The 15,867-nt window shown below is 58.6% G+C and overlaps 75 pseudogenes; all 75 read right to left on the bottom strand.

Annotated features, from left to right (window-relative positions):
• Window positions 1-52: 52 nt before the first annotated feature.
• LOC138776315 (5S ribosomal RNA) lies at window positions 53-172 on the bottom strand (annotated as a pseudogene).
• A 69-nt stretch (window positions 173-241) lies between these two features.
• Window positions 242-361, bottom strand: LOC138776314 (5S ribosomal RNA; annotated as a pseudogene).
• Window positions 362-430: 69 nt separating this feature from the next.
• LOC138776313 (5S ribosomal RNA) lies at window positions 431-550 on the bottom strand (annotated as a pseudogene).
• A 69-nt stretch (window positions 551-619) lies between these two features.
• On the bottom strand, window positions 620-739 carry LOC138776312 (5S ribosomal RNA; annotated as a pseudogene).
• Window positions 740-808: 69 nt separating this feature from the next.
• Window positions 809-928, bottom strand: LOC138776310 (5S ribosomal RNA; annotated as a pseudogene).
• A 69-nt stretch (window positions 929-997) lies between these two features.
• On the bottom strand, window positions 998-1,117 carry LOC138776309 (5S ribosomal RNA; annotated as a pseudogene).
• Window positions 1,118-1,186: 69 nt separating this feature from the next.
• LOC138776308 (5S ribosomal RNA) lies at window positions 1,187-1,306 on the bottom strand (annotated as a pseudogene).
• Window positions 1,307-1,375: 69 nt separating this feature from the next.
• LOC138776307 (5S ribosomal RNA) lies at window positions 1,376-1,495 on the bottom strand (annotated as a pseudogene).
• A 69-nt stretch (window positions 1,496-1,564) lies between these two features.
• On the bottom strand, window positions 1,565-1,684 carry LOC138776305 (5S ribosomal RNA; annotated as a pseudogene).
• A 258-nt stretch (window positions 1,685-1,942) lies between these two features.
• LOC138776304 (5S ribosomal RNA) lies at window positions 1,943-2,062 on the bottom strand (annotated as a pseudogene).
• A 69-nt stretch (window positions 2,063-2,131) lies between these two features.
• LOC138776303 (5S ribosomal RNA) lies at window positions 2,132-2,251 on the bottom strand (annotated as a pseudogene).
• A 69-nt stretch (window positions 2,252-2,320) lies between these two features.
• On the bottom strand, window positions 2,321-2,440 carry LOC138776302 (5S ribosomal RNA; annotated as a pseudogene).
• Window positions 2,441-2,509: 69 nt separating this feature from the next.
• Window positions 2,510-2,629, bottom strand: LOC138776301 (5S ribosomal RNA; annotated as a pseudogene).
• A 69-nt stretch (window positions 2,630-2,698) lies between these two features.
• On the bottom strand, window positions 2,699-2,818 carry LOC138776300 (5S ribosomal RNA; annotated as a pseudogene).
• A 69-nt stretch (window positions 2,819-2,887) lies between these two features.
• On the bottom strand, window positions 2,888-3,007 carry LOC138776298 (5S ribosomal RNA; annotated as a pseudogene).
• Window positions 3,008-3,076: 69 nt separating this feature from the next.
• LOC138776297 (5S ribosomal RNA) lies at window positions 3,077-3,196 on the bottom strand (annotated as a pseudogene).
• A 69-nt stretch (window positions 3,197-3,265) lies between these two features.
• On the bottom strand, window positions 3,266-3,385 carry LOC138776296 (5S ribosomal RNA; annotated as a pseudogene).
• Window positions 3,386-3,454: 69 nt separating this feature from the next.
• LOC138776295 (5S ribosomal RNA) lies at window positions 3,455-3,574 on the bottom strand (annotated as a pseudogene).
• A 69-nt stretch (window positions 3,575-3,643) lies between these two features.
• Window positions 3,644-3,763, bottom strand: LOC138776294 (5S ribosomal RNA; annotated as a pseudogene).
• Window positions 3,764-3,832: 69 nt separating this feature from the next.
• LOC138776293 (5S ribosomal RNA) lies at window positions 3,833-3,952 on the bottom strand (annotated as a pseudogene).
• A 69-nt stretch (window positions 3,953-4,021) lies between these two features.
• LOC138776292 (5S ribosomal RNA) lies at window positions 4,022-4,141 on the bottom strand (annotated as a pseudogene).
• A 69-nt stretch (window positions 4,142-4,210) lies between these two features.
• Window positions 4,211-4,330, bottom strand: LOC138776291 (5S ribosomal RNA; annotated as a pseudogene).
• Window positions 4,331-4,399: 69 nt separating this feature from the next.
• Window positions 4,400-4,519, bottom strand: LOC138776289 (5S ribosomal RNA; annotated as a pseudogene).
• Window positions 4,520-4,588: 69 nt separating this feature from the next.
• On the bottom strand, window positions 4,589-4,708 carry LOC138776288 (5S ribosomal RNA; annotated as a pseudogene).
• A 258-nt stretch (window positions 4,709-4,966) lies between these two features.
• LOC138776286 (5S ribosomal RNA) lies at window positions 4,967-5,086 on the bottom strand (annotated as a pseudogene).
• Window positions 5,087-5,155: 69 nt separating this feature from the next.
• Window positions 5,156-5,275, bottom strand: LOC138776285 (5S ribosomal RNA; annotated as a pseudogene).
• Window positions 5,276-5,344: 69 nt separating this feature from the next.
• Window positions 5,345-5,464, bottom strand: LOC138776284 (5S ribosomal RNA; annotated as a pseudogene).
• A 69-nt stretch (window positions 5,465-5,533) lies between these two features.
• LOC138776283 (5S ribosomal RNA) lies at window positions 5,534-5,653 on the bottom strand (annotated as a pseudogene).
• Window positions 5,654-5,722: 69 nt separating this feature from the next.
• On the bottom strand, window positions 5,723-5,842 carry LOC138776282 (5S ribosomal RNA; annotated as a pseudogene).
• Window positions 5,843-5,911: 69 nt separating this feature from the next.
• Window positions 5,912-6,031, bottom strand: LOC138776281 (5S ribosomal RNA; annotated as a pseudogene).
• Window positions 6,032-6,100: 69 nt separating this feature from the next.
• On the bottom strand, window positions 6,101-6,220 carry LOC138776280 (5S ribosomal RNA; annotated as a pseudogene).
• A 69-nt stretch (window positions 6,221-6,289) lies between these two features.
• LOC138776278 (5S ribosomal RNA) lies at window positions 6,290-6,409 on the bottom strand (annotated as a pseudogene).
• A 69-nt stretch (window positions 6,410-6,478) lies between these two features.
• On the bottom strand, window positions 6,479-6,598 carry LOC138776277 (5S ribosomal RNA; annotated as a pseudogene).
• A 69-nt stretch (window positions 6,599-6,667) lies between these two features.
• LOC138776276 (5S ribosomal RNA) lies at window positions 6,668-6,787 on the bottom strand (annotated as a pseudogene).
• A 69-nt stretch (window positions 6,788-6,856) lies between these two features.
• LOC138776274 (5S ribosomal RNA) lies at window positions 6,857-6,976 on the bottom strand (annotated as a pseudogene).
• A 69-nt stretch (window positions 6,977-7,045) lies between these two features.
• On the bottom strand, window positions 7,046-7,165 carry LOC138776273 (5S ribosomal RNA; annotated as a pseudogene).
• Window positions 7,166-7,234: 69 nt separating this feature from the next.
• Window positions 7,235-7,354, bottom strand: LOC138776272 (5S ribosomal RNA; annotated as a pseudogene).
• Window positions 7,355-7,423: 69 nt separating this feature from the next.
• On the bottom strand, window positions 7,424-7,543 carry LOC138776271 (5S ribosomal RNA; annotated as a pseudogene).
• A 69-nt stretch (window positions 7,544-7,612) lies between these two features.
• Window positions 7,613-7,732, bottom strand: LOC138776270 (5S ribosomal RNA; annotated as a pseudogene).
• Window positions 7,733-7,801: 69 nt separating this feature from the next.
• Window positions 7,802-7,921, bottom strand: LOC138776269 (5S ribosomal RNA; annotated as a pseudogene).
• Window positions 7,922-7,990: 69 nt separating this feature from the next.
• LOC138776268 (5S ribosomal RNA) lies at window positions 7,991-8,110 on the bottom strand (annotated as a pseudogene).
• Window positions 8,111-8,179: 69 nt separating this feature from the next.
• LOC138776365 (5S ribosomal RNA) lies at window positions 8,180-8,299 on the bottom strand (annotated as a pseudogene).
• A 57-nt stretch (window positions 8,300-8,356) lies between these two features.
• Window positions 8,357-8,476, bottom strand: LOC138776267 (5S ribosomal RNA; annotated as a pseudogene).
• Window positions 8,477-8,545: 69 nt separating this feature from the next.
• Window positions 8,546-8,665, bottom strand: LOC138776266 (5S ribosomal RNA; annotated as a pseudogene).
• Window positions 8,666-8,734: 69 nt separating this feature from the next.
• On the bottom strand, window positions 8,735-8,854 carry LOC138776265 (5S ribosomal RNA; annotated as a pseudogene).
• A 69-nt stretch (window positions 8,855-8,923) lies between these two features.
• Window positions 8,924-9,043, bottom strand: LOC138776262 (5S ribosomal RNA; annotated as a pseudogene).
• A 69-nt stretch (window positions 9,044-9,112) lies between these two features.
• Window positions 9,113-9,232, bottom strand: LOC138776261 (5S ribosomal RNA; annotated as a pseudogene).
• A 69-nt stretch (window positions 9,233-9,301) lies between these two features.
• Window positions 9,302-9,421, bottom strand: LOC138776260 (5S ribosomal RNA; annotated as a pseudogene).
• Window positions 9,422-9,490: 69 nt separating this feature from the next.
• Window positions 9,491-9,610, bottom strand: LOC138776259 (5S ribosomal RNA; annotated as a pseudogene).
• Window positions 9,611-9,679: 69 nt separating this feature from the next.
• Window positions 9,680-9,799, bottom strand: LOC138776258 (5S ribosomal RNA; annotated as a pseudogene).
• A 69-nt stretch (window positions 9,800-9,868) lies between these two features.
• On the bottom strand, window positions 9,869-9,988 carry LOC138776257 (5S ribosomal RNA; annotated as a pseudogene).
• Window positions 9,989-10,057: 69 nt separating this feature from the next.
• On the bottom strand, window positions 10,058-10,177 carry LOC138776256 (5S ribosomal RNA; annotated as a pseudogene).
• A 69-nt stretch (window positions 10,178-10,246) lies between these two features.
• LOC138776008 (5S ribosomal RNA) lies at window positions 10,247-10,366 on the bottom strand (annotated as a pseudogene).
• Window positions 10,367-10,612: 246 nt separating this feature from the next.
• Window positions 10,613-10,732, bottom strand: LOC138776255 (5S ribosomal RNA; annotated as a pseudogene).
• Window positions 10,733-10,801: 69 nt separating this feature from the next.
• On the bottom strand, window positions 10,802-10,921 carry LOC138776254 (5S ribosomal RNA; annotated as a pseudogene).
• A 69-nt stretch (window positions 10,922-10,990) lies between these two features.
• LOC138776253 (5S ribosomal RNA) lies at window positions 10,991-11,110 on the bottom strand (annotated as a pseudogene).
• Window positions 11,111-11,179: 69 nt separating this feature from the next.
• LOC138776250 (5S ribosomal RNA) lies at window positions 11,180-11,299 on the bottom strand (annotated as a pseudogene).
• Window positions 11,300-11,368: 69 nt separating this feature from the next.
• LOC138776249 (5S ribosomal RNA) lies at window positions 11,369-11,488 on the bottom strand (annotated as a pseudogene).
• Window positions 11,489-11,557: 69 nt separating this feature from the next.
• LOC138776248 (5S ribosomal RNA) lies at window positions 11,558-11,677 on the bottom strand (annotated as a pseudogene).
• Window positions 11,678-11,746: 69 nt separating this feature from the next.
• On the bottom strand, window positions 11,747-11,866 carry LOC138776247 (5S ribosomal RNA; annotated as a pseudogene).
• Window positions 11,867-11,935: 69 nt separating this feature from the next.
• On the bottom strand, window positions 11,936-12,055 carry LOC138776246 (5S ribosomal RNA; annotated as a pseudogene).
• A 69-nt stretch (window positions 12,056-12,124) lies between these two features.
• Window positions 12,125-12,244, bottom strand: LOC138776244 (5S ribosomal RNA; annotated as a pseudogene).
• A 69-nt stretch (window positions 12,245-12,313) lies between these two features.
• Window positions 12,314-12,433, bottom strand: LOC138776243 (5S ribosomal RNA; annotated as a pseudogene).
• Window positions 12,434-12,502: 69 nt separating this feature from the next.
• Window positions 12,503-12,622, bottom strand: LOC138776242 (5S ribosomal RNA; annotated as a pseudogene).
• A 69-nt stretch (window positions 12,623-12,691) lies between these two features.
• On the bottom strand, window positions 12,692-12,811 carry LOC138776241 (5S ribosomal RNA; annotated as a pseudogene).
• A 69-nt stretch (window positions 12,812-12,880) lies between these two features.
• On the bottom strand, window positions 12,881-13,000 carry LOC138776240 (5S ribosomal RNA; annotated as a pseudogene).
• A 57-nt stretch (window positions 13,001-13,057) lies between these two features.
• LOC138776238 (5S ribosomal RNA) lies at window positions 13,058-13,177 on the bottom strand (annotated as a pseudogene).
• Window positions 13,178-13,246: 69 nt separating this feature from the next.
• On the bottom strand, window positions 13,247-13,366 carry LOC138776237 (5S ribosomal RNA; annotated as a pseudogene).
• Window positions 13,367-13,435: 69 nt separating this feature from the next.
• LOC138776236 (5S ribosomal RNA) lies at window positions 13,436-13,555 on the bottom strand (annotated as a pseudogene).
• A 69-nt stretch (window positions 13,556-13,624) lies between these two features.
• On the bottom strand, window positions 13,625-13,744 carry LOC138776235 (5S ribosomal RNA; annotated as a pseudogene).
• Window positions 13,745-13,813: 69 nt separating this feature from the next.
• On the bottom strand, window positions 13,814-13,933 carry LOC138776234 (5S ribosomal RNA; annotated as a pseudogene).
• A 447-nt stretch (window positions 13,934-14,380) lies between these two features.
• Window positions 14,381-14,500, bottom strand: LOC138776233 (5S ribosomal RNA; annotated as a pseudogene).
• An 827-nt stretch (window positions 14,501-15,327) lies between these two features.
• LOC138776232 (5S ribosomal RNA) lies at window positions 15,328-15,447 on the bottom strand (annotated as a pseudogene).
• A 69-nt stretch (window positions 15,448-15,516) lies between these two features.
• Window positions 15,517-15,636, bottom strand: LOC138776230 (5S ribosomal RNA; annotated as a pseudogene).
• A 68-nt stretch (window positions 15,637-15,704) lies between these two features.
• Window positions 15,705-15,824, bottom strand: LOC138776229 (5S ribosomal RNA; annotated as a pseudogene).
• Between the last annotated feature and the right edge of the window lie 43 nt (window positions 15,825-15,867).

Here is a 15,867-nt window from a genome sequence, read left to right as displayed (position 1 = left end):
GGCTTCCTTTTGAGGATGGATAAAGGGGCCGTTGGAGCTGCCATTGGCAAAAAGCCAGCGGCACCCGGGATTCCCAGCCAGTCTCCCATGCTGGTACTTGCCGGGCCTTAAGCCGTGTAGCAGTCTGCGATCTGACGAGGGCAGGCACCTTCAGCTTAGAATGGCCGCTGACGAGCTCTGCTAAAGCGAGGCTTCCTTTTGAGGATGGATAAAGGGGCCGTTGGAGCTGCCATTGGCAAAAAGCCAGCGGCACCCGGGATTCCCAGCCAGTCTCCCATGCTGGTACTTGCCGGGCCTTAAGCCGTGTAGCAGTCTGCGATCTGACGAGGGCAGGCACCTTCAGCTTAGAATGGCCGCTGACGAGCTCTGCTAAAGCGAGGCTTCCTTTTGAGGATGGATAAAGGGGCCGTTGGAGCTGCCATTGGCAAAAAGCCAGCGGCACCCGGGATTCCCAGCCAGTCTCCCATGCTGGTACTTGCCGGGCCTTAAGCCGTGTAGCAGTCTGCGATCTGACGAGGGCAGGCACCTTCAGCTTAGAATGGCCGCTGACGAGCTCTGCTAAAGCGAGGCTTCCTTTTGAGGATGGATAAAGGGGCCGTTGGAGCTGCCATTGGCAAAAAGCCAGCGGCACCCGGGATTCCCAGCCAGTCTCCCATGCTGGTACTTGCCGGGCCTTAAGCCGTGTAGCAGTCTGCGATCTGACGAGGGCAGGCACCTTCAGCTTAGAATGGCCGCTGACGAGCTCTGCTAAAGCGAGGCTTCCTTTTGAGGATGGATAAAGGGGCCGTTGGAGCTGCCATTGGCAAAAAGCCAGCGGCACCCGGGATTCCCAGCCAGTCTCCCATGCTGGTACTTGCCGGGCCTTAAGCCGTGTAGCAGTCTGCGATCTGACGAGGGCAGGCACCTTCAGCTTAGAATGGCCGCTGACGAGCTCTGCTAAAGCGAGGCTTCCTTTTGAGGATGGATAAAGGGGCCGTTGGAGCTGCCATTGGCAAAAAGCCAGCGGCACCCGGGATTCCCAGCCAGTCTCCCATGCTGGTACTTGCCGGGCCTTAAGCCGTGTAGCAGTCTGCGATCTGACGAGGGCAGGCACCTTCAGCTTAGAATGGCCGCTGACGAGCTCTGCTAAAGCGAGGCTTCCTTTTGAGGATGGATAAAGGGGCCGTTGGAGCTGCCATTGGCAAAAAGCCAGCGGCACCCGGGATTCCCAGCCAGTCTCCCATGCTGGTACTTGCCGGGCCTTAAGCCGTGTAGCAGTCTGCGATCTGACGAGGGCAGGCACCTTCAGCTTAGAATGGCCGCTGACGAGCTCTGCTAAAGCGAGGCTTCCTTTTGAGGATGGATAAAGGGGCCGTTGGAGCTGCCATTGGCAAAAAGCCAGCGGCACCCGGGATTCCCAGCCAGTCTCCCATGCTGGTACTTGCCGGGCCTTAAGCCGTGTAGCAGTCTGCGATCTGACGAGGGCAGGCACCTTCAGCTTAGAATGGCCGCTGACGAGCTCTGCTAAAGCGAGGCTTCCTTTTGAGGATGGATAAAGGGGCCGTTGGAGCTGCCATTGGCAAAAAGCCAGCGGCACCCGGGATTCCCAGCCAGTCTCCCATGCTGGTACTTGCCGGGCCTTAAGCCGTGTAGCAGTCTGCGATCTGACGAGGGCAGGCACCTTCAGCTTAGAATGGCCGCTGACGAGCTCTGCTAAAGCGAGGCTTCCTTTTGAGGATGGATAAAGGGGCCGTTGGAGCTGCCATTGGCAAAAAGCCAGCGGCACCCGGGATTCCCAGCCAGTCTCCCATGCTGGTACTTGCCGGGCCTTAGGCCGTGTAGCAGTCTGCGATCTGACGAGGGCAGGCACCTTCAGCTTAGAATGGCCGCTGACGAGCTCTGCTAAAGCGAGGCTTCCTTTTGAGGATGGATAAAGGGGCCGTTGGAGCTGCCATTGGCAAAAAGCCAGCGGCACCCGGGATTCCCAGCCAGTCTCCCATGCTGGTACTTGCCGGGCCTTAAGCCGTGTAGCAGTCTGCGATCTGACGAGGGCAGGCACCTTCAGCTTAGAATGGCCGCTGACGAGCTCTGCTAAAGCGAGGCTTCCTTTTGAGGATGGATAAAGGGGCCGTTGGAGCTGCCATTGGCAAAAAGCCAGCGGCACCCGGGATTCCCAGCCAGTCTCCCATGCTGGTACTTGCCGGGCCTTAAGCCGTGTAGCAGTCTGCGATCTGACGAGGGCAGGCACCTTCAGCTTAGAATGGCCGCTGACGAGCTCTGCTAAAGCGAGGCTTCCTTTTGAGGATGGATAAAGGGGCCGTTGGAGCTGCCATTGGCAAAAAGCCAGCGGCACCCGGGATTCCCAGCCAGTCTCCCATGCTGGTACTTGCCGGGCCTTAAGCCGTGTAGCAGTCTGCGATCTGACGAGGGCAGGCACCTTCAGCTTAGAATGGCCGCTGACGAGCTCTGCTAAAGCGAGGCTTCCTTTTGAGGATGGATAAAGGGGCCGTTGGAGCTGCCATTGGCAAAAAGCCAGCGGCACCCGGGATTCCCAGCCAGTCTCCCATGCTGGTACTTGCCGGGCCTTAAGCCGTGTAGCAGTCTGCGATCTGACGAGGGCAGGCACCTTCAGCTTAGAATGGCCGCTGACGAGCTCTGCTAAAGCGAGGCTTCCTTTTGAGGATGGATAAAGGGGCCGTTGGAGCTGCCATTGGCAAAAAGCCAGCGGCACCCGGGATTCCCAGCCAGTCTCCCATGCTGGTACTTGCCGGGCCTTAAGCCGTGTAGCAGTCTGCGATCTGACGAGGGCAGGCACCTTCAGCTTAGAATGGCCGCTGACGAGCTCTGCTAAAGCGAGGCTTCCTTTTGAGGATGGATAAAGGGGCCGTTGGAGCTGCCATTGGCAAAAAGCCAGCGGCACCCGGGATTCCCAGCCAGTCTCCCATGCTGGTACTTGCCGGGCCTTAAGCCGTGTAGCAGTCTGCGATCTGACGAGGGCAGGCACCTTCAGCTTAGAATGGCCGCTGACGAGCTCTGCTAAAGCGAGGCTTCCTTTTGAGGATGGATAAAGGGGCCGTTGGAGCTGCCATTGGCAAAAAGCCAGCGGCACCCGGGATTCCCAGCCAGTCTCCCATGCTGGTACTTGCCGGGCCTTAAGCCGTGTAGCAGTCTGCGATCTGACGAGGGCAGGCACCTTCAGCTTAGAATGGCCGCTGACGAGCTCTGCTAAAGCGAGGCTTCCTTTTGAGGATGGATAAAGGGGCCGTTGGAGCTGCCATTGGCAAAAAGCCAGCGGCACCCGGGATTCCCAGCCAGTCTCCCATGCTGGTACTTGCCGGGCCTTAAGCCGTGTAGCAGTCTGCGATCTGACGAGGGCAGGCACCTTCAGCTTAGAATGGCCGCTGACGAGCTCTGCTAAAGCGAGGCTTCCTTTTGAGGATGGATAAAGGGGCCTTTGGAGCTGCCATTGGCAAAAAGCCAGCGGCACCCGGGATTCCCAGCCAGTCTCCCATGCTGGTACTTGCCGGGCCTTAAGCCGTGTAGCAGTCTGCGATCTGACGAGGGCAGGCACCTTCAGCTTAGAATGGCCGCTGACGAGCTCTGCTAAAGCGAGGCTTCCTTTTGAGGATGGATAAAGGGGCCGTTGGAGCTGCCATTGGCAAAAAGCCAGCGGCACCCGGGATTCCCAGCCAGTCTCCCATGCTGGTACTTGCCGGGCCTTAAGCCGTGTAGCAGTCTGCGATCTGACGAGGGCAGGCACCTTCAGCTTAGAATGGCCGCTGACGAGCTCTGCTAAAGCGAGGCTTCCTTTTGAGGATGGATAAAGGGGCCTTTGGAGCTGCCATTGGCAAAAAGCCAGCGGCACCCGGGATTCCCAGCCAGTCTCCCATGCTGGTACTTGCCGGGCCTTAAGCCGTGTAGCAGTCTGCGATCTGACGAGGGCAGGCACCTTCAGCTTAGAATGGCCGCTGACGAGCTCTGCTAAAGCGAGGCTTCCTTTTGAGGATGGATAAAGGGGCCGTTGGAGCTGCCATTGGCAAAAAGCCAGCGGCACCCGGGATTCCCAGCCAGTCTCCCATGCTGGTACTTGCCGGGCCTTAAGCCGTGTAGCAGTCTGCGATCTGACGAGGGCAGGCACCTTCAGCTTAGAATGGCCGCTGACGAGCTCTGCTAAAGCGAGGCTTCCTTTTGAGGATGGATAAAGGGGCCGTTGGAGCTGCCATTGGCAAAAAGCCAGCGGCACCCGGGATTCCCAGCCAGTCTCCCATGCTGGTACTTGCCGGGCCTTAAGCCGTGTAGCAGTCTGCGATCTGACGAGGGCAGGCACCTTCAGCTTAGAATGGCCGCTGACGAGCTCTGCTAAAGCGAGGCTTCCTTTTGAGGATGGATAAAGGGGCCGTTGGAGCTGCCATTGGCAAAAAGCCAGCGGCACCCGGGATTCCCAGCCAGTCTCCCATGCTGGTACTTGCCGGGCCTTAAGCCGTGTAGCAGTCTGCGATCTGACGAGGGCAGGCACCTTCAGCTTAGAATGGCCGCTGACGAGCTCTGCTAAAGCGAGGCTTCCTTTTGAGGATGGATAAAGGGGCCGTTGGAGCTGCCATTGGCAAAAAGCCAGCGGCACCCGGGATTCCCAGCCAGTCTCCCATGCTGGTACTTGCCGGGCCTTAAGCCGTGTAGCAGTCTGCGATCTGACGAGGGCAGGCACCTTCAGCTTAGAATGGCCGCTGACGAGCTCTGCTAAAGCGAGGCTTCCTTTTGAGGATGGATAAAGGGGCCGTTGGAGCTGCCATTGGCAAAAAGCCAGCGGCACCCGGGATTCCCAGCCAGTCTACCATGCTGGTACTTGCCGGGCCTTAAGCCGTGTAGCAGTCTGCGATCTGACGAGGGCAGGCACCTTCAGCTTAGAATGGCCGCTGACGAGCTCTGCTAAAGCGAGGCTTCCTTTTGAGGATGGATAAAGGGGCCGTTGGAGCTGCCATTGGCAAAAAGCCAGCGGCACCCGGGATTCCCAGCCAGTCTCCCATGCTGGTACTTGCCGGGCCTTAAGCCGTGTAGCAGTCTGCGATCTGACGAGGGCAGGCACCTTCAGCTTAGAATGGCCGCTGACGAGCTCTGCTAAAGCGAGGCTTCCTTTTGAGGATGGATAAAGGGGCCGTTGGAGCTGCCATTGGCAAAAAGCCAGCGGCACCCGGGATTCCCAGCCAGTCTCCCATGCTGGTACTTGCCGGGCCTTAAGCCGTGTAGCAGTCTGCGATCTGACGAGGGCAGGCACCTTCAGCTTAGAATGGCCGCTGACGAGCTCTGCTAAAGCGAGGCTTCCTTTTGAGGATGGATTAAGGGGCCGTTGGAGCTGCCATTGGCAAAAAGCCAGCGGCACCCGGGATTCCCAGCCAGTCTCCCATGCTGGTACTTGCCGGGCCTTAAGCCGTGTAGCAGTCTGCGATCTGACGAGGGCAGGCACCTTCAGCTTAGAATGGCCGCTGACGAGCTCTGCTAAAGCGAGGCTTCCTTTTGAGGATGGATAAAGGGGCCGTTGGAGCTGCCATTGGCAAAAAGCCAGCGGCACCCGGGATTCCCAGCCAGTCTCCCATGCTGGTACTTGCCGGGCCTTAAGCCGTGTAGCAGTCTGCGATCTGACGAGGGCAGGCACCTTCAGCTTAGAATGGCCGCTGACGAGCTCTGCTAAAGCGAGGCTTCCTTTTGAGGATGGATAAAGGGGCCGTTGGAGCTGCCATTGGCAAAAAGCCAGCGGCACCCGGGATTCCCAGCCAGTCTCCCATGCTGGTACTTGCCGGGCCTTAAGCCGTGTAGCAGTCTGCGATCTGACGAGGGCAGGCACCTTCAGCTTAGAATGGCCGCTGACGAGCTCTGCTAAAGCGAGGCTTCCTTTTGAGGATGGATAAAGGGGCCGTTGGAGCTGCCATTGGCAAAAAGCCAGCGGCACCCGGGATTCCCAGCCAGTCTCCCATGCTGGTACTTGCCGGGCCTTAAGCCGTGTAGCAGTCTGCGATCTGACGAGGGCAGGCACCTTCAGCTTAGAATGGCCGCTGACGAGCTCTGCTAAAGCGAGGCTTCCTTTTGAGGATGGATAAAGGGGCCGTTGGAGCTGCCATTGGCAAAAAGCCAGCGGCACCCGGGATTCCCAGCCAGTCTCCCATGCTGGTACTTGCCGGGCCTTAAGCCGTGTAGCAGTCTGCGATCTGACGAGGGCAGGCACCTTCAGCTTAGAATGGCCGCTGACGAGCTCTGCTAAAGCGAGGCTTCCTTTTGAGGATGGATAAAGGGGCCGTTGGAGCTGCCATTGGCAAAAAGCCAGCGGCACCCGGGATTCCCAGCCAGTCTCCCATGCTGGTACTTGCCGGGCCTTAAGCCGTGTAGCAGTCTGCGATCTGACGAGGGCAGGCACCTTCAGCTTAGAATGGCCGCTGACGAGCTCTGCTAAAGCGAGGCTTCCTTTTGAGGATGGATAAAGGGGCCGTTGGAGCTGCCATTGGCAAAAAGCCAGCGGCACCCGGGATTCCCAGCCAGTCTCCCATGCTGGTACTTGCCGGGCCTTAAGCCGTGTAGCAGTCTGCGATCTGACGAGGGCAGGCACCTTCAGCTTAGAATGGCCGCTGACGAGCTCTGCTAAAGCGAGGCTTCCTTTTGAGGATGGATAAAGGGGCCGTTGGAGCTGCCATTGGCAAAAAGCCAGCGGCACCCGGGATTCCCAGCCAGTCTCCCATGCTGGTACTTGCCGGGCCTTAAGCCGTGTAGCAGTCTGCGATCTGACGAGGGCAGGCACCTTCAGCTTAGAATGGCCGCTGACGAGCTCTGCTAAAGCGAGGCTTCCTTTTGAGGATGGATAAAGGGGCCGTTGGAGCTGCCATTGGCAAAAAGCCAGCGGCACCCGGGATTCCCAGCCAGTCTCCCATGCTGGTACTTGCCGGGCCTTAAGCCGTGTAGCAGTCTGCGATCTGACGAGGGCAGGCACCTTCAGCTTAGAATGGCCGCTGACGAGCTCTGCTAAAGCGAGGCTTCCTTTTGAGGATGGATAAAGGGGCCGTTGGAGCTGCCATTGGCAAAAAGCCAGCGGCACCCGGGATTCCCAGCCAGTCTCCCATGCTGGTACTTGCCGGGCCTTAAGCCGTGTAGCAGTCTGCGATCTGACGAGGGCAGGCACCTTCAGCTTAGAATGGCCGCTGACGAGCTCTGCTAAAGCGAGGCTTCCTTTTGAGGATGGATAAAGGGGCCGTTGGAGCTGCCATTGGCAAAAAGCCAGCGGCACCCGGGATTCCCAGCCAGTCTCCCATGCTGGTACTTGCCGGGCCTTAAGCCGTGTAGCAGTCTGCGATCTGACGAGGGCAGGCACCTTCAGCTTAGAATGGCCGCTGACGAGCTCTGCTAAAGCGAGGCTTCCTTTTGAGGATGGATAAAGGGGCCGTTGGAGCTGCCATTGGCAAAAAGCCAGCGGCACCCGGGATTCCCAGCCAGTCTCCCATGCTGGTACTTGCCGGGCCTTAAGCCGTGTAGCAGTCTGCGATCTGACGAGGGCAGGCACCTTCAGCTTAGAATGGCCGCTGACGAGCTCTGCTAAAGCGAGGCTTCCTTTTGAGGATGGATAAAGGGGCCGTTGGAGCTGCCATTGGCAAAAAGCCAGCGGCACCCGGGATTCCCAGCCAGTCTCCCATGCTGGTACTTGCCGGGCCTTAAGCCGTGTAGCAGTCTGCGATCTGACGAGGGCAGGCACCTTCAGCTTAGAATGGCCGCTGACGAGCTCTGCTAAAGCGAGGCTTCCTTTTGAGGATGGATAAAGGGGCCGTTGGAGCTGCCATTGGCAAAAAGCCAGCGGCACCCGGGATTCCCAGCCAGTCTCCCATGCTGGTACTTGCCGGGCCTTAAGCCGTGTAGCAGTCTGCGATCTGACGAGGGCAGGCACCTTCAGCTTAGAATGGCCGCTGACGAGCTCTGCTAAAGCGAGGCTTCCTTTTGAGGATGGATAAAGGGGCCGTTGGAGCTGCCATTGGCAAAAAGCCAGCGGCACCCGGGATTCCCAGCCAGTCTCCCATGCTGGTACTTGCCGGGCCTTAAGCCGTGTAGCAGTCTGCGATCTGACGAGGGCAGGCACCTTCAGCTTAGAATGGCCGCTGACGAGCTCTGCTAAAGCGAGGCTTCCTTTTGAGGATGGATAAAGGGGCCGTTGGAGCTGCCATTGGCAAAAAGCCAGCGGCACCCGGGATTCCCAGCCAGTCTCCCATGCTGGTACTTGACGGGCCTTAAGCCGTGTAGCAGTCTGCGATCTGACGAGAGCAGGCACCTTCAGCTTAGAATGGCCGCTGACGAGCTCTGCTAAAGCGAGGCTTCCTTTTGAGGATGGATAAAGGGGCCCTTGGCAAAAAGCCAGCGGCACCCGGGATTCCCAGCCAGTCTCCCATGCTGGTACTTGCCGGGCCTTAAGCCGTGTAGCAGTCTGCGATCTGACGAGGGCAGGCACCTTCAGCTTAGAATGGCCGCTGACGAGCTCTGCTAAAGCGAGGCTTCCTTTTGAGGATGGATAAAGGGGCCGTTGGAGCTGCCATTGGCAAAAAGCCAGCGGCACCCGGGATTCCCAGCCAGTCTCCCATGCTGGTACTTGCCGGGCCTTAAGCCGTGTAGCAGTCTGCGATCTGACGAGGGCAGGCACCTTCAGCTTAGAATGGCCGCTGACGAGCTCTGCTAAAGCGAGGCTTCCTTTTGAGGATGGATAAAGGGGCCGTTGGAGCTGCCATTGGCAAAAAGCCAGCGGCACCCGGGATTCCCAGCCAGTCTCCCATGCTGGTACTTGCCGGGCCTTAAGCCGTGTAGCAGTCTGCGATCTGACGAGGGCAGGCACCTTCAGCTTAGAATGGCCGCTGACGAGCTCTGCTAAAGCGAGGCTTCCTTTTGAGGATGGATAAAGGGGCCGTTGGAGCTGCCATTGGCAAAAAGCCAGCGGCACCCGGGATTCCCAGCCAGTCTCCCATGCTGGTACTTGCCGGGCCTTAAGCCGTGTAGCAGTCTGCGATCTGACGAGGGCAGGCACCTTCAGCTTAGAATGGCCGCTGACGAGCTCTGCTAAAGCGAGGCTTCCTTTTGAGGATGGATAAAGGGGCCGTTGGAGCTGCCATTGGCAAAAAGCCAGCGGCACCCGGGATTCCCAGCCAGTCTCCCATGCTGGTACTTGCCGGGCCTTAAGCCGTGTAGCAGTCTGCGATCTGACGAGGGCAGGCACCTTCAGCTTAGAATGGCCGCTGACGAGCTCTGCTAAAGCGAGGCTTCCTTTTGAGGATGGATAAAGGGGCCGTTGGAGCTGCCATTGGCAAAAAGCCAGCGGCACCCGGGATTCCCAGCCAGTCTCCCATGCTGGTACTTGCCGGGCCTTAAGCCGTGTAGCAGTCTGCGATCTGACGAGGGCAGGCACCTTCAGCTTAGAATGGCCGCTGACGAGCTCTGCTAAAGCGAGGCTTCCTTTTGAGGATGGATAAAGGGGCCGTTGGAGCTGCCATTGGCAAAAAGCCAGCGGCACCCGGGATTCCCAGCCAGTCTCCCATGCTGGTACTTGCCGGGCCTTAAGCCGTGTAGCAGTCTGCGATCTGACGAGGGCAGGCACCTTCAGCTTAGAATGGCCGCTGACGAGCTCTGCTAAAGCGAGGCTTCCTTTTGAGGATGGATAAAGGGGCCGTTGGAGCTGCCATTGGCAAAAAGCCAGCGGCACCCGGGATTCCCAGCCAGTCTCCCATGCTGGTACTTGCCGGGCCTTAAGCCGTGTAGCAGTCTGCGATCTGACGAGGGCAGGCACCTTCAGCTTAGAATGGCCGCTGACGAGCTCTGCTAAAGCGAGGCTTCCTTTTGAGGATGGATAAAGGGGCCGTTGGAGCTGCCATTGGCAAAAAGCCAGCGGCACCCGGGATTCCCAGCCAGTCTCCCATGCTGGTACTTGCCGGGCCTTAAGCCGTGTAGCAGTCTGCGATCTGACGAGGGCAGGCACCTTCAGCTTAGAATGGCCGCTGACGAGCTCTGCTAAAGCGAGGCTTCCTTTTGAGGATGGATAAAGGGGCCGTTGGAGCTGCCATTGGCAAAAAGCCAGCGGCACCCGGGATTCCCAGCCAGTCTCCCATGCTGGTACTTGCCGGGCCTTAAGCCGTGTAGCAGTCTGCGATCTGACGAGGGCAGGCACCTTCAGCTTAGAATGGCCGCTGACGAGCTCTGCTAAAGCGAGGCTTCCTTTTGAGGATGGATAAAGGGGCCGTTGGAGCTGCCATTGGCAAAAAGCCAGCGGCACCCGGGATTCCCAGCCAGTCTCCCATGCTGGTACTTGCCGGGCCTTAAGCCGTGTAGCAGTCTGCGATCTGATGAGGGCAGGCACCTTCAGCTTAGAATGGCCGCTGACGAGCTCTGCTAAAGCGAGGCTTCCTTTTGAGGATGGATAAAGGGGCCGTTGGCAAAAAGCCAGCAGCACCCGGGATTCCCAGCCAGTCTCCCATGCTGGTACTTGCCGGGCCTTAAGCCGTGTAGCAGTCTGCGATCTGACGAGGGCAGGCACCTTCAGCTTAGAATGGCCGCTGACGAGCTCTGCTAAAGCGAGGCTTCCTTTTGAGGATGGATAAAGGGGCCGTTGGAGCTGCCATTGGCAAAAAGCCAGCGGCACCCGGGATTCCCAGCCAGTCTCCCATGCTGGTACTTGCCGGGCCTTAAGCCGTGTAGCAGTCTGCGATCTGACGAGGGCAGGCACCTTCAGCTTAGAATGGCCGCTGACGAGCTCTGCTAAAGCGAGGCTTCCTTTTGAGGATGGATAAAGGGGCCGTTGGAGCTGCCATTGGCAAAAAGCCAGCGGCACCCGGGATTCCCAGCCAGTCTCCCATGCTGGTACTTGCCGGGCCTTAAGCCGTGTAGCAGTCTGCGATCTGACGAGGGCAGGCACCTTCAGCTTAGAATGGCCGCTGACGAGCTCTGCTAAAGCGAGGCTTCCTTTTGAGGATGGATAAAGGGGCCGTTGGAGCTGCCATTGGCAAAAAGCCAGCGGCACCCGGGATTCCCAGCCAGTCTCCCATGCTGGTACTTGCCGGGCCTTAAGCCGTGTAGCAGTCTGCGATCTGACGAGGGCAGGCACCTTCAGCTTAGAATGGCCGCTGACGAGCTCTGCTAAAGCGAGGCTTCCTTTTGAGGATGGATAAAGGGGCCGTTGGAGCTGCCATTGGCAAAAAGCCAGCGGCACCCGGGATTCCCAGCCAGTCTCCCATGCTGGTACTTGCCGGGCCTTAAGCCGTGTAGCAGTCTGCGATCTGACGAGGGCAGGCACCTTCAGCTTAGAATGGCCGCTGACGAGCTCTGCTAAAGCGAGGCTTCCTTTTGAGGATGGATAAAGGGGCCGTTGGAGCTGCCATTGGCAAAAAGCCAGCGGCACCCGGGATTCCCAGCCAGTCTCCCATGCTGGTACTTGCCGGGCCTTAAGCCGTGTAGCAGTCTGCGATCTGACGAGGGCAGGCACCTTCAGCTTAGAATGGCCGCTGACGAGCTCTGCTAAAGCGAGGCTTCCTTTTGAGGATGGATAAAGGGGCCGTTGGAGCTGCCATTGGCAAAAAGCCAGCGGCACCCGGGATTCCCAGCCAGTCTCCCATGCTGGTACTTGCCGGGCCTTAAGCCGTGTAGCAGTCTGCGATCTGACGAGGGCAGGCACCTTCAGCTTAGAATGGCCGCTGACGAGCTCTGCTAAAGCGAGGCTTCCTTTTGAGGATGGATAAAGGGGCCGTTGGAGCTGCCATTGGCAAAAAGCCAGCGGCACCCGGGATTCCCAGCCAGTCTCCCATGCTGGTACTTGCCGGGCCTTAAGCCGTGTAGCAGTCTGCGATCTGACGAGGGCAGGCACCTTCAGCTTAGAATGGCCGCTGACGAGCTCTGCTAAAGCGAGGCTTCCTTTTGAGGATGGATAAAGGGGCCGTTGGAGCTGCCATTGGCAAAAAGCCAGCGGCACCCGGGATTCCCAGCCAGTCTCCCATGCTGGTACTTGCCGGGCCTTAAGCCGTGTAGCAGTCTGCGATCTGACGAGGGCAGGCACCTTCAGCTTAGAATGGCCGCTGACGAGCTCTGCTAAAGCGAGGCTTCCTTTTGAGGATGGATAAAGGGGCCGTTGGAGCTGCCATTGGCAAAAAGCCAGCGGCACCCGGGATTCCCAGCCAGTCTCCCATGCTGGTACTTGCCGGGCCTTAAGCCGTGTAGCAGTCTGCGATCTGACGAGGGCAGGCACCTTCAGCTTAGAATGGCCGCTGACGAGCTCTGCTAAAGCGAGGCTTCCTTTTGAGGATGGATAAAGGGGCCGTTGGAGCTGCCATTGGCAAAAAGCCAGCGGCACCCGGGATTCCCAGCCAGTCTCCCATGCTGGTACTTGCCGGGCCTTAAGCCGTGTAGCAGTCTGCGATCTGACGAGGGCAGGCACCTTCAGCTTAGAATGGCCGCTGACGAGCTCTGCTAAAGCGAGGCTTCCTTTTGAGGATGGATAAAGGGGCCGTTGGAGCTGCCATTGGCAAAAAGCCAGCGGCACCCGGGATTCCCAGCCAGTCTCCCATGCTGGTACTTGCCGGGCCTTAAGCCGTGTAGCAGTCTGCGATCTGACGAGGGCAGGCACCTTCAGCTTAGAATGGCCGCTGACGAGCTCTGCTAAAGCGAGGCTTCCTTTTGAGGATGGATAAAGGGGCCGTTGGAGCTGCCATTGGCAAAAAGCCAGCGGCACCCGGGATTCCCAGCCAGTCTCCCATGCTGGTACTTGCCGGGCCTTAAGCCGTGTAGCAGTCTGCGATCTGACGAGGGCAGGCACCTTCAGCTTAGAATGGCCGCTGACGAGCTCTGCTAAAGCGAGGCTTCCTTTTGAGGATGGATAAAGGGGCCGTTGGAGCTGCCATTGGCAAAAAGCCAGCGGCACCCGGGATTCCCAGCCAGTCTCCCATGCTGGTACTTGCCGGGCCTTAAGCCGTGTAGCAGTCTGCGATCTGACGAGGGCAGGCACCTTCAGCTTAGAATGGCCGCTGACGAGCTCTGCTAAAGCGAGGCTTCCTTTTGAGGATGGATAAAGGGGCCATTGGCAAAAAGCCAGCGGCACCCGGGATTCCCAGCCAGTCTCCCATGCTGGTACTTGCCGGGCCTTAAGCCGTGTAGCAGTCTGCGATCTGACGAGGGCAGGCACCTTCAGCTTAGAATGGCCGCTGACGAGCTCTGCTAAAGCGAGGCTTCCTTTTGAGGATGGATAAAGGGGCCGTTGGAGCTGCCATTGGCAAAAAGCCAGCGGCACCCGGGATTCCCAGCCAGTCTCCCATGCTGGTACTTGCCGGGCCTTAAGCCGTGTAGCAGTCTGCGATCTGACGAGGGCAGGCACCTTCAGCTTAGAATGGCCGCTGACGAGCTCTGCTAAAGCGAGGCTTCCTTTTGAGGATGGATAAAGGGGCCGTTGGAGCTGCCATTGGCAAAAAGCCAGCGGCACCCGGGATTCCCAGCCAGTCTCCCATGCTGGTACTTGCCGGGCCTTAAGCCGTGTAGCAGTCTGCGATCTGACGAGGGCAGGCACCTTCAGCTTAGAATGGCCGCTGACGAGCTCTGCTAAAGCGAGGCTTCCTTTTGAGGATGGATAAAGGGGCCGTTGGAGCTGCCATTGGCAAAAAGCCAGCGGCACCCGGGATTCCCAGCCAGTCTCCCATGCTGGTACTTGCCGGGCCTTAAGCCGTGTAGCAGTCTGCGATCTGACGAGGGCAGGCACCTTCAGCTTAGAATGGCCGCTGACGAGCTCTGCTAAAGCGAGGCTTCCTTTTGAGGATGGATAAAGGGGCCGTTGGAGCTGCCATTGGCAAAAAGCCAGCGGCACCCGGGATTCCCAGCCAGTCTCCCATGCTGGTACTTGCCGGGCCTTAAGCCGTGTAGCAGTCTGCGATCTGACGAGGGCAGGCACCTTCAGCTTAGAATGGCCGCTGACGAGCTCTGCTAAAGCGAGGCTTCCTTTTGAGGATGGATAAAGGGGCCGTTGGAGCTGCCATTGGCAAAAAGCCAGCGGCACCCGGGATTCCCAGCCAGTCTCCAATGCTGGTACTTGCCGGGCCTTAAGCCGTGTAGCAGTCTGCGATCTGACGAGGGCAGGCACCTTCAGCTTAGAATGGCCGCTGACGAGCTCTGCTAAAGCGAGGCTTCCTTTTGAGGATGGATAAAGGGGCCGTTGGAGCTGCCATTGGCAAGAAGCCAGCGGCACCCAGGATTCCCAGCCAGTCTCCCATGCTGGTACTTGCCGGGCCTTAAGCCGTGTAGCAGTCTGCGATCTGACGAGGGCAGGCACCTTCAGCTTAGAATGGCCGCTGACGAGCTCTGCTAAAGCGAGGCTTCCTTTTGAGGATGGATAAAGGGGCCGTTGGAGCTGCCATTGGCAAAAAGCCAGCGGCACCCGGGATTCCCAGCCAGTCTCCCATGCTGGTACTTGCCGGGCCTTAAGCCGTGTAGCAGTCTGCGATCTGACGAGGGCAGGCACCTTCAGCTTAGAATGGCCGCTGACGAGCTCTGCTAAAGCGAGGCTTCCTTTTGAGGATGGATAAAGGGGCCGTTGGAGCTGCCATTGGCAAAAAGCCAGCGGCACCCGGGATTCCCAGCCAGTCTCCCATGCTGGTACTTGCCGGGCCTTAAGCCATGTAGCAGTCTGCGATCTGACGAGGGCAGGCACCTTCAGCTTAGAATGGCCGCTGACGAGCTCTGCTAAAGCGAGGCTTCCTTTTGAGGATGGATAAAGGGGCCGATTGGAGCTGCCATTGGCAAAAAGCCAGCGGCACCCGGGATTCCCAGCCAGTCTCCCATGCTGGTACTTGCCGGGCCTTAAGCCATGTAGCAGTCTGCGATCTGACGAGGGCAGGCACCTTCAGCTTAGAATGGCCGCTGACGAGCTCTGCTAAAGCGAGGCTTCCTTTTGAGGATGGATAAAGGGACTTTTGGAGCTGCCATTGGCAAAAAGCCAGCGGCACCCGGGATTCCCAGCCAGTCTCCCATGCTGGTACTTGCCGGGCCTTAAGCCCTGTAGCAGTCTGCGATCTGACGAGGGCAGGCACCTTCAGCTTAGAATGGCCGCTGACGAGCTCTGCTAAAGCGAGGCTTCCTTTTGAGGATGGATAAAGGGGCCGTTTGGAGCTGCCATTGGCAAAAAGCCAGCGGCACCCGGGATTCCCAGCCAGTCTCCCATGCTGGTACTTGACGGGCCTTAAGCCGTGTAGCAGTCTGCGATCTGACGAGGGCAGGCACCTTCAGCTTAGAATGGCCGCTGACGAGCTCTGCTAAAGCGAGGCTTCCTTTTGAGGATGGATAAAGGGGCCGTTGGAGCAGCCATTGGCAAAAAGCCAGCGGCACCCGGGATTCCCAGCCAGTCTCCCATGCTGGTACTTGCCGGGCCTTAAGCCGTGTAGCAGTCTGCGATCTGACGAGGGCAGGCACCTTCAGCTTAGAATGGCCGCTGACGAGCTCTGCTAAAGCGAGGCTTCCTTTTGAGGATGGATAAAGGGGCCGTTGGAGCTGTCATTGGCAAAAAGCCAGCGGCACCCGGGATTCCCAGCCAGTCTCCCATGCTGGTACTTGCCGGGCCTTAAGCCGTGTAGCAGTCTGCGATCTGACGAGGGCAGGCACCTTCAGCTTAGAATGGCCGCTGACGAGCTCTGCTAAAGCGAGGCTTCCTTTTGAGGATGGATAAAGGGGCCGTTGGAGCTGCCATTGGCAAAAGCCAGCGGCACCCGGGATTCCCAGCCAGTCTCCCATGCTGGTACTTGCCGGGCCTTAAGCCGTGTAGCAGTCTGCGATCTGACGAGGGCAGGCACCTTCAGCTTAGAATGGCCGCTGACGAGCTCTGCTAAAGCGAGGCTTCCTTTTGAGGATGGATAAAGG

This window comes from Dendropsophus ebraccatus, unplaced genomic scaffold (genome assembly GCF_027789765.1).
Source record: "Dendropsophus ebraccatus isolate aDenEbr1 unplaced genomic scaffold, aDenEbr1.pat pat_scaffold_418_ctg1, whole genome shotgun sequence".
NCBI lineage: Eukaryota > Metazoa > Chordata > Amphibia > Anura > Hylidae > Dendropsophus > Dendropsophus ebraccatus.
The sequence above is the reverse complement of the archived record's forward strand: the minus strand, read 5'-3'. Positions and strand labels throughout refer to the sequence as shown.